The sequence below is a fragment of the Lepus europaeus genome, chromosome 1 (assembly GCF_033115175.1).
Source record: "Lepus europaeus isolate LE1 chromosome 1, mLepTim1.pri, whole genome shotgun sequence".
NCBI lineage: Eukaryota > Metazoa > Chordata > Mammalia > Lagomorpha > Leporidae > Lepus > Lepus europaeus.
The window spans coordinates 145,021,997-145,036,910 of NC_084827.1; positions in this window are offsets into that span (position 1 = coordinate 145,021,997).

A 14,914-nucleotide genomic window follows, 5' to 3' on the forward strand; every position below is an offset into this window, starting at 1 on the left:
GGAATTCTTGTGCAAGGGAGGTACTCACAATTGGAGGAGATGCATGGCCGTGGCCGTGGCCGCAGCTGGCCAGGCAGGAGCTCTCTTGAGGGTAAGAGCGCCTCTGACGTAGAGGCCAGAGCACTGCTCGTTCAAGCTCCCCGACCCCTCTGCCCTTGGCTGAGAGCTGTTCCACGTTGGGGATTAATTTCCAAGCACTTTCTATGGGCAGAGCCTCACATATCCCATCGTGATCGTGATATCTCCTCTGCCTGGTAAGTATCTCGCAGGTCCCATCATACAAGGTGTGAGCTTAGTTTTGGAAGCAAAATTCCCAGGGGCTCAGGGGATGAGTGGACGGGGCCGTGGGGGGGGGCGCCTGCACGCAGCGTGAATAATGCCCACGGCAGCCTCCTTGCCCGCCCCCCTCCCATCTCCTCTTCCCACTGGGACCTATTCTCAGGCCTGGAGCAGGTGTCAAGTTGGAAGTCCACAAGCCATATGTACAGATGCAGTTAATGTGGGCAGGCAATGAATACATTAATTTCCAATGCAGGTTCCTGTCTCTTGTAGAGATAAAAATACTAAGTGGAGATCAGCTTCTTTCATTACCTGAAGCCCTAATGTGTGCATATGGATGCGAACACCTCCAAGTCAGATCAGTGTACATCCTCAGGTTCAGAATCATGTAGAAGAATTTTCTATGATCTCAACCTAAAAGGTTGAGCTATTTCCTGAAAACGTCCACTTTCCCTTTAATGACCCACTATGCACTGTCATTTGTGAATTCATTTAGGCAGAGATACTTTCTCTTCTTGACAATTTTAGTACATCAGAAACATTCAAACACTGGAGGATGAGCCCCAATCTGGGGAACTGCATCCGTCACATCACACAGCAACCTGGCACACAGACACAGGCACGCACGCATGTGTGTATACGGCAGAGAGATTCCTATGGGGACTTCAAATGGTTCAGGGGGCTAGTGGTGTGGTACAGTGGGTTAAGATGCCACCCAGGATACCAGCATCCCTTGTAGGAGTGCCTGGTTTGAGTTGCACCTCTGATTCCATTCTAGCTTCCAGCTAATTTGCACTCTGGGAAGCAGCAGATTATGGTTGGTTCCTGCCACACAAGAGGGAGACCTGAGCTGAATTCTTGGCTTCTGACTTTAACCTGGTCTAGCTCTGGCTGTTGCAGGCATTTGGGGAGTAAACTAGTGGATGGAAGATCAATCTCTTATATATATATAATATATATATGACACATATATCTTATCTCTCATATATACATATATTTGCTTTTCAAATAGATAAAAATAAATACACCTTAAAAATTACAAGTTTATTTTAGTTCAAATAATTGGAACCCAAGCATAGTTTTTCATAGCATAGATAGTATGCATTTTCCATGAACTTTTCAAAGACGCCCTTGTTTACAAGGAGAAAATCTATCATTTATCTATCTGTCTATGTATCTATCTACCTACCTACTTATTTATCGTCTATCTTTCTATCTGTCATCTGTCTATCTAAACATATATCTATCCAATCCTATTAGATGGGCCCCAAAATGACCAGTAGCTAAAAGAAGATGCAATTGAGCAGTAGATACATGAAAACATGACCAATCTCCTCTGGAAGCAGATACTTACTAAAGTCAACCCACAATGAGATTTCATTTTATACCCATAAGATTGATAACATTAACAAAAATCTGTCAGTGCCAAGTAGGAGTGGAGAATAGAATGCAAAAAGCATCCTACTATGCTGCCTGGAGAAGTGTAAATTGGCACAATTACCTTTGAGAGCAATTTGCACTCAATTACTTTGAAGAACTTGCAATATTCATCTGAGGTTGGAGATTTGCACAGGGTATATGTTCTAGCACTTTCCTTTTTGGATCTATGTCTCAAAAGAAACTGCATGTACCACCAAGAGATGAGGGGAGAGTTTTTAGAGCTATTGTTTATTAAAAAGAAAGAAAAAGAGGAAGCAGTATTAGATAGATTATCGTATAGTCACCTGAAGAAATTCTCCAGTGAAACAAACTGAATTGGTTTTTCTAATTTGAACCATATGGAATTACCATTATTCTAGATCTTCTATATATTCTTTTTATTTTTTTGTTTTGCTGGATTATCTACATTTTATTTTTTTAAGTTTTTAAATGAATTTTTAAGGCTGGCATAGCAATACAGGAAAAATTTTTTTTTCAAACAAATATCTCTCATGAACATAGTGCAAAAATCCTTAACAAAATTTTAGCAAATCAAACTCAGCTGTGCGTAAGTACAATAACTAATAAAGTACTAAAAGTAGCTGGAGTTTTCCAAGAATGTAAGATCAGTTCAAAATTCAAAAACCAATTACCAAAATTCATCACATTAACAAAGTAAAGAAAAAGATTTTATCATTATCCCAATAGTTGAAAAACACACATTTGATAAAACTGAACATTCTTATGTTATGCAAACTATCAGCAACTCAGGAATAGAAGTATATTTCCTCAAACTAGTTAAGACCTAGGAAATATCTATTGATAATATATTAAAGATTAATGAAGAACATTTCTCATATAATATCAGGCACAAGGTAAAAATGCTCTCACCACTTCTATTCAAAATGTTTTTTAAAAAAGATTTACTTATTTGAGAGGCAGAATTAAAGACAAACAGAGGGAGAGACACAGAGATCTTCCATCCACTGGTTCTCTCCACAAATGACCATAACAGCTGGAGCTGGGCCGATATGAGGCCAGGAGCCAGGATCCTCTTTCGGGTCTCCCATATGGGTGTAGGGGCCCTAGCACTTGGGCTGTTTTCTACTGTTTCTCCAGGCCATTAGCAGAGAGCTGCATCTGAAGAGGAACAGCTGGACTCAAACCAACACCCATATGGGATGCTGGCACTGCAGTAGAGGCTTCCCCTACTATACTAAAGCACCAGCCCCTTATTCAATATTTTACTGGGGTCCTAGTAAGTGGGATAAGATGAAAACAATAAAATTAGAAAGATGAAGAAAATTGTTTCTATTTGTAAATTATATGGTTGTTTTAATATAAAAAAACTAAGGAGTGTGTATGTACATACATATATAAACATAAGTCTACAAAGTATCAACTAGAGTTAAGAGCATTTAGCAAAATCACTATTCAAAATTAATATTCAAAAATCTATTGCATTTCTGTATAAGCAAAAAAATGGAAATTGGAACACAAATATCATTTATAATGTAATCAAGAAAGTATTAAAATACTTAAGGATACATTTACAGAAATCTGTGTAAAACCTATACACATAATATTACTAACAGAAATTAAGAAGTAGCAAAATAAATAGGGAAAGCTACTTTGTTAAGGATTAGAGAACATGCAGTATTGATAAAATTTTATTCCTTAATTACTCTTTAATTTTTACACAATCTCAGCCAAAATTCCAACAAGACTTGTTGTAGAAATTGACAATTTGATACTAAAATTTACTTAAAAAAACAAAAAGACCCTAGTTTAGTGGGAATATAGACAACAGCTATAAACAATAATTGAGTGGGAAAATGACAATTTCACCCGTATACAGTAAATTCTAAAGCAATCACAGGTCATTAAAACTGTAGTAGTACAATATTCTTTTAAAAATAGCTTATTTATTTATTTGAAAGGCAGAGTTACAGACAAAGAGAGGGAGAGACAGAGAGAAAAGTCTTCCATCTGCTGGTTTACTCCCCAAAAGGCTGCATTGGCCAGAGCTGAGCTGATCTGAAGCCAGGAGCCAGAGCTTCTTCCCGGTCTCCCATGTGAATGCAGGGGCCCAAGGACTTGGGCCATCTTGTACTGCTTTCCCAGGCCATAGCAGAGAGCTGGATCAGAAGTGAAGTGGCTGGGACTAGAACCGGTGCCTTTATGGGATGCTGGGGCTTTAACCCACTGCGCCACAGCGCCTGCCCCTACTTATTTTATTTTTTAAATTTTAGTTCCCAAATGTAAGAAAGCACATGTGATATTTGTCTTTCTGGGTCCAGCTTGTTTCACTCAACTTAATGTTCTGCAGTTGCATCCATTTTGCAGCAAATCATAGGATTTCATTCTTTTTTATAGCTGAATAATATTCCATTGTGTATATATACACCACATTTTCTTTGTCCAATCATCTGATGATGGATGCCCTGGTTGATTGCAAATTTTGGCTACTGTGAACAGTGCTGGTACATGGCGGTGCAGGTGTCTCTTTGATACATTGTGTTTAAGTCTTTGGGAATATACCCAGTAGTGGGATTGCTGGATCATGTGGCAAGTCTACTTCTAGTTTTTTATGAAATCTCCACACTGATTTCCACAGTGGCTGCACTAATTTACATTCCCACCAACAGTGTATAACTGTTCCCTTTTGTCCACAATCTTGTCAGTGTTAGTTATTCTCTGTGTTTTGGATTTTAGCCTTTTTGACAGGGGTGAGAGTTAATTTCTGGGCTCTCTTCTCTGATGAGAGATGATTGATAGAAGTACCAGTTTTTATGCCAGTACCATGATGTTTTAATTACCATTGCTTTGTAGTATGCTTTGAAATCAGGTATTGTGATGCCTCCAGCTTGATTTTTCTTGTTCAGGAACACTTTTTTCTAGCTCTGTAAAAAATGTCTTTGGTATTTTGATAGGGATTATATTGAATTTGTAGATTGCTTTAGGTAGCACAGAAATTTTAACAATATTGGTTCTTCTGATCCATGAGTAAGGAATATATTTCAATTTTTTGTGTCCTTGATGATTTCTTTCATCAATGTTTGATAATTTTCATTGTAGAGATCTTTCACTTCTGTGATTAAATTTTTGGATTAAATATTCTTAAATATTTGATTTTTTGATGGCTATTATGAGTGGGATTTCCTTCTTGATTTCTCTTACAAAATACTGCTTTTTGTATGTTGATTTTGTATCCTGCAACTTTACTGAATTGGTTTATCAATTCTAGCAGGTTTTTGGTGGAGTGTTTAGATTTTCCCATGTACAATATCATGTCATCTGTAAACAATCTTTTCCTATTTTAATGCCCTTTATTTTTCTCCTCCCCAATTGCTCTCACTAAACTTCTAGTATTATATTCAATAAAAGTGGCAAAAGTGGACATCCTTGTCTCATTCCAAATCTGAGGGGAAAAGCTTTCGGCTTTTCCCAATTCAGTATGATATTGGCTATTGGTTTGTCATATATAGACTTGATAATATTGATGAATGCTCCTTCTAGACCTAATCTGTGGAGGTTTTTGTTGTTTAAATCATCAATGGGTATTGAATCTCATCAAATGCCTTCTCTGGCTCTCATGAGATGATCAGATGGTTTTTGTTCTTCATTTTATTGAAGTGATTTATGACATTTATTGATATGCCAATGTTCAACCACCCTTGCATTTCTGGGATAAATCCCACTTGAATGTGATGTATGATCTTTTTGATGTGGTTTTGGACTCAATTTACTGGTGTTTTGTTGAGAATCTCTGCTGATCTATATATTGTAAATGTCACCCATTACATGTAGTTTGGACACAACATGTATCAGGAACAGGATGCTGAGCAAATAAAGGAAATACACACTATGATATGATTAAAAACACATATAAGAATCTTATTCATTGCTTATGAATTCATATTCTATGAGAGGGTTCATATTGGGTTAGGCGTTGGAGAGGGAGGGAGGAGAATGCACCAGGGAAGATACACAAGCACACTGATCATGTTTTATTCTTTGAAATGAGCACTGAGTTGTTGGGTATCTTGGGTATTCTTTTCTTCTTGAGCCTTTTCGCTTGTTGAAGCTGATTAAACACTTTGACCACCGCGGTGGATGAGTTCTCGGCTTGTGGTGTGGTGGACTATCTGGCCAAGCTGGGTGTGTATCGTTTCACCAGCTTGCTTGGAGGCAGAGTGTTTCTCCAAACTGGTTCCTATCTTTATTTTGGTGGTGGTTGTTTCTGTGCTGGGAACGCAGTAAGTATTGCAAGTTGATTCACTTTTTATTGCCCTGAGTGATTCCCGTTGCAAAACAGCCACCCTGACACTTAGTCTGGAACAGGAAGCAAGCCTGCAGCTGGGAAACTCCCTCCTCTGGCCTCTCAAGGTCTCAAACTTGTTTCTCTAACAACTCAAGTGAAAGTCCAGGGCTTCTGCTGCAGGTCCAGTCTTCCTGGTCGTCGGTGCTCATTCCGCTTCCACTGCTGCTGACGTCACTCCACTACCAGAACCACAGTGGAAACTCAGCACTTAGCTCCTGTCAGTCTGCCATTCGCCCTTTGAAAAACCTTCCCAAAGATCCTTAGAACCTGCAAGAAGATCCTTCTATCAGGGCTGGGGTATCTGTGTGTGTGTTAGAATAAGTTTTCACCTCCCACCCATGCTCTCTTGGATCCCCACTCCAGCCACACTATCAGGGGACAGTGAACCAGTTTTGCCTGGTACTTTTTGCTGCTACCAAAGGTTCAACTCCAGCCCTTGGGTCTAGCCACCTGCTGCTGCTGAAAATGATGACTGTGTGACAGAGCAGTGCTAGTATTCCCATTCTATAGATCAGAAAGTCAACTCTTAGAGAAACTAAGGCTGCATGGCAAGAAAAGTGGGAGAAACGAGACCACCACTCTGTTCGGCGGAGCTGCAAGTCCAGGTGCCAGTCCTTGTCTGCACTACCTTGCTTCCTCTTAGGACAACATTGCCTGAGGGACAGAGGGCAGTTTTACACAGGGTAATTTGCATCCCAGCCCTAGTCCTGGAAGTGGGGGCCGTGGTCCATGTACTTTGGTTGCCACTGGGAAACATCAAGGACAATCCAACCTTATCAACAGTTCTGGTCTGTAGAAATGGGCGTGGTTTAGGCTGCTGAGTATGACAAAGTATAAATATAGGCAGGTCCACTGGAAGAGAAAGATGACTCATTCTGCCAGTAAGCAGAGGGACAGCCCAGCCTCCCCAGGCTCCTGGCGCCAACTCCTTGGGTCTGGGGCCTGCATTACTTTCATTACTTGTTGTCTTCAGTAGGAGGTAATTTCCAGGAAGGACAATGGCTGTACGTCAAGGGCAGGAAGAGAATGCACGCAAGGAGCTGAACGCGTTCTGGATCTCAACCACTTGCTTGCTGTGGTCACCCAGGCTGCCCAGACCCAGGTGGAGCAGCTCAAGGCCTTTCCAGGGGGCTCCCTGCTCAACCCACCCACCAGCTGCATTCCCTTAGATGTACAAGGTCCTGGAACAAGAGCACACCTGGCCCATTACAGCACCATCCCTCCAATTTGGGAGCCACAGAGTTGGGCTTCAGAACTTAGCACCCTCCTAGCTCTTATTTCATTGTAAACATATGCAGGGTCTTCAGATAGTTCATGGAAAAATGGGTGGAACGAAAAACCGAGGCCTTGGATTATCAAGTGTTTTTGCACCAAAATAAAGTTATCTCTTTTTCAAATGTATCTTTTAATACTATTTTCCACAAACTTTTTAAAGTACCCTCATATTTTAAAAAATTCCCATCTTATTTATTTGCAAATGTAATCTGAGCAGGTGGTGAAACAAGTCACACATTACAAATAGGGGCGCAGAATAAATTTCACACTGTCGCCCAAGTCTTCTGTTCCTTCCACAGAGGTAGTGACTGTTTCCAATATTTTGCATATCCTGTCAGAGATACTTTTTTTTCCCTCTTATCAACTTTATTCAACATAATACTATAAATCCTAACAATCAAGCAAGAGAAAGAAATAAAATATATTCATGTTGGAAGAGAAAGTCAAATTATGACTGCTTGCAGATGACCTCTTACATATAGAAATCCCAAAGACTCTACCTAGAATGTTAGAATAAGCAAATTCATCAAAGTTGCAGAATGTAAAACTAGCATTAAAAAGTAATAGTTTCTATATACCAATAGATTATCTGAAAAAGAAATCAAAAGAGCAATCTCACTTATAATATCTATCAAAACATAAAGTACCTCATAATAAATTTAACCAAAGATGTGAAATGTCTCCACAATGAAAATTGTAAGAAATTGATGAAATAATTGATGAAAAGACATCTATGTTTATTGATTGGAAGAAACAATATTGTTAAAATGTCCATATTATACAAGGTCATCTTCAGATTCATTGCAATGCCTATTGAAATACCAGCGATACTAATTAACAGAACTAAGAAAGCCAATCCTAAAATTTGCATGAAGCCATAAAAAACCTGACTTGGCAAAACAATCCTGAGCAAAAGGAACAGAGGAGGAAATGTTACATTGCCAGTCTTCAAAACACACTACAAAACTGTGATCATTAAAACAGCATAATATTGGCATAAAAATGGCACTCAGGCCAATGGAACAGAATAGCATCCAGAAGTAAACCCATGAATATACAGCCAATGACCTTCAGCAATGTTTGTAAGAGTGCATTTCAAAGAAAGGAGATTCTTTTCAATGGATGTGGCTAGGAAATTTGGATATTGACATGTACAAAAATAAAATGAATTTAAAGATTTAAATGTAAGGCATGAAACTGCTAGAAGAAATCATAGAGGAAATGCTTCAGGCTACTGGAATAGGCAATGATTTTTTTTAACTTTTATTTAATGAATATAAATTTCCAAAGTACAGTTTATGGATTACAATGGCTTCCCCCTCCCATAACTTCCCTTCCACCCACAACCCTCTCCTCTCCCGCTCCCTCTCCTCTTCCATTCACATCAAGATTCATTTTCAATTCTCTTTATATACAGAAGATCAATTTAGTATATATTAAGTAAATATTTCAACAGTTTGCACCCACATAGAAACACAAAGTGAAACATACTATTGGAGTACTAGTTATAGCATTAAATCACAATGTACAGCACGTTAAGGACAGAGATCCCACATGAGGAGCAAGTGCACAGTGACTCCTGTTGTTGACCCAACTAATTGACACTCTAGTTTATGGCACCAGTAACCACCCTAGGCTCTCGTCATGAGTTGCCAAGGCTATGGAAGCCTTCCAAGTTCGCCGACTCTGATCATATTTAGACAAGGTCATAAAAGACAGAGTGAGGATAGTAACCAATGATCCTAAGAGTGGCATTTACCAGGTTTGAACAATTATACAGCATTAAGTGGGGAAGAGGACCATCAGTACACACAGGTTGGGAGTAGAGCCATTGGAGGTAGAGTAGAGGTTATGATTACGAAGGAATGAGGCCCAAGTGCACTAGACAGGGTCTAGAACAAAGGACAGAGTCATTATTAGAGGAGCTAAGAAAGGTGCTGTCTAAGCTACAATTAAGTTTTCTGATTGAGAGGCAAATAGAACCTGATAGAAGGGGCTTGATAATAATCTGTTGGGCTTTAGGCCTTGTAAGTTAAGAGTGGGCAATGATTTTGATAGGATCTCAAAAGTAAAGCAATTAAAGTAAAAATTGTCAACTTGATTACATCAACCTAAAAAAAAAAGTTCTTCACAGCATAAGAAACATTAACAGAGTGGAAAGACCACATGTAAGAAGAGAGACATATTTACAAAGCTGTATTAGCTTGATAGTCACTATCAATATTAACTGAGAGGACCTACATAGGAAGGAAAAAAAAGCTTATTTCAGCTCATGGTTTTGGTGGTTCATGGTCCAAGATCCAATGTCCCCATTAGTCTGGTATCTAATAAAAGAAGTGGATAGAACACATGCAGTGGGGGAATCACATGGCAATCCAGGAACAGAAACATGGAGGAATTCCCTCCTTTTGGAACTACCACGATTGAATCAGTCATGGAGCTCCTCCCTACCACCTTAATCTTACCGAATTACTTCCCAAAGTCCTCACCTTTAAATATCATAATTGGATCAATCCTCTACCTATAAATGTCATCAATCCATATCTCAAACATTATCATTAGTTGGGCAGGCAAATCCTGTTCAAAGCAAAACACTCAAAATGATAAATCTAACAAGGGCTTAATATGCAGTCTATAGCTGTATATAGAGCTCAGGCAACTCAATAGCAACAAAACACAAGTAATCCCAGAAAAAAATGTGCAATAGACTTAATCAGATATTGTACAGAGCCATATGGTTTATAAAAAAATGCTCAGCATCATTAATTATGACTGAAATGCAAAGCAAAACCACAATGAGATATCAGCTCACTCCAGTTAAAAATAGGTATCATCAGCCAGTGCCGCGGCTCACTTGGCTAATCCTCCGACTACGGCGCTGACACCCCGGGTTCTAGTCCCAGTTGGGGCGCCGGATTCTTTCCTGGTTGCTCCTCTTCCAGTCCAGCTCTCTGCTGTGGCCCGGGAAGGCAGTGGAGGATGGCCCAAGTGCTTGGGCCCTGCACCCACATGGGAGACCAGGAGGAAGCACCTGGCTCCTGGCTTCGGATTGGAACAGCACGTCAGCCGTAGCAGCCATTTGGGGGGTGAACCAACGGAAGGAAGACTTTCCTCTCTGTCTCTCTCATTGTCTAACTCTGCCTTTAAATTCCTTCAAACTGAGGTTCTGTGACTCTCTGGAATCTCACTTGTTGTGTGACCATGACCAAGCAGCTTCACCTCAGTGGATCTGGAACTCTCCATCTGCTGAAGCAAAGACATCAGCGGAGCTGCCTTCCTGTCCAGACGCTCCAGGAAACAACCCCCTTCCTTGCCTTTTCCAGCATTCATTGGGCCACTTATGTTCTTTTGTTTGTGCCCCCTTCCTCCATCTTAATATTCAGCAAGGGGAGGAGTCCTTGTGTTGCTTTTCTCTACCCTCTTCCATTTTTGTGTTTCTCTCTTGATACTTTATTTATTTATTTATTTTTTAGTTTTCTTAAGCTTTTTAATTTTAGCTTTAAATTTACAAAGCAAAATCTGTGAAGCAGTACAAAGAGTTCTCATATATCCCACACCCATCTTTACCTGTTGTTAACCACTTATACTAGTATGATAAGTTTCTCACAATCTATAAGCTATACCCAGCTTTCCTATTTTTTAAATTAAACTTTTATTTAATGAATATAAATTTCCAAAGTACAGCTTATGGATTACAATGGCATCCCCCCTCCCATAACTTTCCTCCCACCCGCAACCCTCCCCTTTCCCACTCCCTCTCCCATTCCATTCACATCAAGATTCATTTTCAATTCTCTTTATATACAGAAGATCAGTTTAGTATATATTAAATAAAGATTTCAACAGTTTGCCCCCACATAGCAACACAAAGTGAAAAAATACTGTTGGAGTACTAGTTATAGCATTAAATCACAATGTACAGCACATTAAAGACAGAGATCCTACATGATTTTTTTTAATTAATTAATTTTCTATGCCATTTCCAATTTAACACCAGGTTTTTTTTTTCATTTCCAATTATCTTTATATACGGAAGATCGATTCTGTATATAATTAGTAAAGATTTCATCAGTTTGCACCCACACAGAAACACAAAGTGTAAAAATACTGTTTCAGTACTAGTTATAGCATCACTTCACATTAGACAACACATTAAGGACAGATCCCACATGAGATGTAAGTACACAGTGACTCCTGTTGCTGACTTAACAATTTGACACTCTTGTTTATGGCCTCAGAATCAGCCCTTAAGGCATTCGGATCTGGCTGAAGAGCCCATGAGAGTATTATAGGCATGGAAAGCCAAGACACCATGGAAAAGAAAAAAAAGAAGAAGACCTAAATGAAAGATCTCTGCGAGTGAGATCCCAGTGGAAAGAATGGGGCCATCAAAGATGGAGGTACCTTTCTCCGAAGGGAGGAGAGAACTTCCACTTTGACTATGACCCTATCAGAATAAGATCAAAGTCGGCGAACTCTAAAGGCTTTCATAGCCTTGGCAACTCATGACTAGAGCCTAGGGAGATTACTGACGCCATAAACGATACTTTATTTTTCAAAAAATTTATTTACTTATTTGAAAGGCAGAATTTACGGAGAGGCAGAGGGACAGAGAGAGAGAGAGAGAGAGAGAGAGAGAGAGAGAGAGGTCTTCTAACTGCTAGTTTACTACCCAAATGGCCACAATGGCCAGAGCTGTGCCAATCTGAAGCCAGGAGTCAGGAGCATCTTCCAGGTCTCCCATGTAGGTACAGCAGCCCCCAAAACTGGGCCACCTTTTACTGATTTCCCAAGCCATAGCAGAGAGCTGGATCACAAGTGGAACAGCTAGGATTTGAACCGTCGCCCATATGGGATGCTGACACTACAGATGGCAGCTTTACCTGCTACACCACAGTGCTGGTCCCAGCTGGATTGGAAGAAGAGCAGCCAGGACTAGAACTAGAGCTGGTGCCCATATGGGATGCCAGTGCTGCAGGCAAAGGATTAACCTACTGTGCCACAGCGCAAGCCCCAAGATACTTTATTCTTTTTTTTAAAAATATTTTATTTATTTATTTGACAAGTAGAGTTAGAGACAGTGAGAGGGAGAGACAGAGAAAAAGGTCTTCCGTCCATTGGTTCACTCCCCAGTTGGCTGCAATGGCCGGAGCTGCACTGATCTGAAGCTAGGAGCCAGATGCTTCTTCCCAGTCTCCCATGTGGGTGCAGGGGCTCAAAGACTTGGGCCATCCTCCACTGCTTTCCCAGGTCACAGCAGAGAGCTGGACTGGAAGTGGAGCAGCCGGGACTCGAACTGGAGCCCGTATGAGATGATGGCACCACAGGCGGAAGATTAACCCACTGCGCCACAGCTCCGGCCCCAAGAGATACTTTATTCTTATATAAGTATGTGTCCCTGACCTCCCACAAATGCTAACAAACAGGCATGCAGGGATCGCACACCTCATAAGGGCAGAAACAGTGTGACATTCTACCCTTGTTTCCTACACTCCAACCTAAGACAGTTTTGCACAAAGAGATTGTTTAGTAAAACAGAATCCTAAGGACTGGTGCTGTGGTGCAGTGGGTTAAGCTGCCACCTGTGACACCAGCATCCAATATGAGCACCAGTTCATGTCCCATTTGCTCCACTTCCAATTCAGCTCCCTGCTAATGGCTGGGGAAGGCAACAGAAGATGGCCCAAGTGCCCAGGCCCCAGCCACCTATGTAGGAAACCCAGAAGTTCTGGGCTCCTGACTTCAACCTGGCACAGCCCTGGCTGCTGTGGCCATTTGGGGAGTAAATCAGCAGGTGGAAGGTCTCCCCACAACCCATCTCTGTCCCTGTCTCTCTTTCACTCTAATTCTGCCTTTCGAGTAAATAAATAAATCTACATTAAAAAAAAAAAAACCTATAAACACATACCCCAAACATCCATTCATGGACTTGGGAGTAGACATTTTTTATTCTAAGTTCTGATACTTGCTGCTTAACTTCACTAAAAATGTGCTAATCCTCATTTAGATTCCTATCAATCATACCACCAACCAACACGTACTGAGCTCTGCTATGTGTCAGGTACATAGGTAGGGAACTTCTGGTTGGAAGTCACATCCCTCCCGTCCAAGAAATTATAATATGGTTTTAGGTAGGTTTTGACAAAAGTGGTATACCAAAATAATTAAGAAAAGAGGGCTAAAAAAGGTGTTAGAACAATTAAGCCTGTCTGCAAGAAAGAAAAGGTTAGATGTCTGCATCAGACCCTGGACAAATTCAGAAAAATTCCACATGGCTTAAAGATAAAAATGTGAAAGCAAAATTACAAAGGTATGAGAAGAAAATGTAGGAAATAAAGAACCAGGGAAAATTTCTGTAAGCAATAAATAAAAGCCAGATATCATAAAGGAAAAGATGGACGAATTTGATGACATGGACTTGAAACATGCAGTTAGGGTTGGGAAGGCATGTTTGTTTGCTGTTGTTGGACATATAAACTGGAGCTGCCACTTTATATGAGGAAGAGTACTTTCACAATAACTTTCTTTTTCTTTCTTTCTTTCTTTCTTTCTTTTTTTTTTTTTGACAGGCAGAGTTAGTGAGAGAGAGAGAGAAAGAGAGAAAGGTCTTCCTTTGCCATTGGTTCACCCCGCAATGGCTGCTACGGCCGGTGCTGCGCCGATCCAAAGCCAGGAGCCAGGTGCTTCCTCCTCGTCTCCCATGCACTTGGGCCATCCTCCACTGCACTCCTGGGCCATAGCAGAGAGCTGGACTGGAAGAGGAGCAACCGGGACAGAATCTGGTGCCCCAACTGGGACTAGAACCCAGGGTGCCGGTGCTGCAGGTGGAGGATTAGCCTAGTGAGCTGCAGCGTTGGCCTCACAATAACTTTCAAAGATTTAACTGCACAATCCTATCACAGAACAGTTTACTTAGACATTTCCTCTTCCGAAATAGTTACATAAAAAAACACATGCTTACTACTGAACAATATATAATAGCCCCAAATCGGAAACTACCAATATTTCCTTAAACAGAAGAAGGGCTAAATAAATTGTACAAGTTCTACAATGAAATAGTAGGCATGAGTAAGCCTGTGTATATCTTAGGGTCCTATTAGAGATAGAATCACATCAGTTATTTTTAATTATTTAAAATTTTTACACATATAAAAAGTTGTACATGTCAACGAGGCATTATATGATAATTTGGGACATGTACACACTGTAATTTCCAATCAAGGTAAAAATATTTATCTCTTCAAACTCTTAACAGTTCTTTTTTTTTTCTTTTGCGAGATAAAATTGATTTATTGCTTTCAACTGAATGAACACAACAGAAGCATCATTTGTCAACGAGGATGGTGTCCTTTTTTTTTTTTTTAAAGGATTTTATTTATTTATTTGAGAAGTGGAATTACAGACAGTGAGAGGGAGAGACAGAGAGAAAGGTCTTCCATGTGCTGGTTCACTCCCCAGATGGCCACAACGGCCAGAGCTGTGCCAATCTGAAGCCAGGAGCCAGGAGCTTCTTCCTGGTCTCCCCCGTGGGTGCAGGGGCCCAAGGACTTGGGCCATCTTCTACTGCTTTCTCAGGCCACAGCAGAGAGCTGGATTGGAAGAGGAGCAGCCAGGACT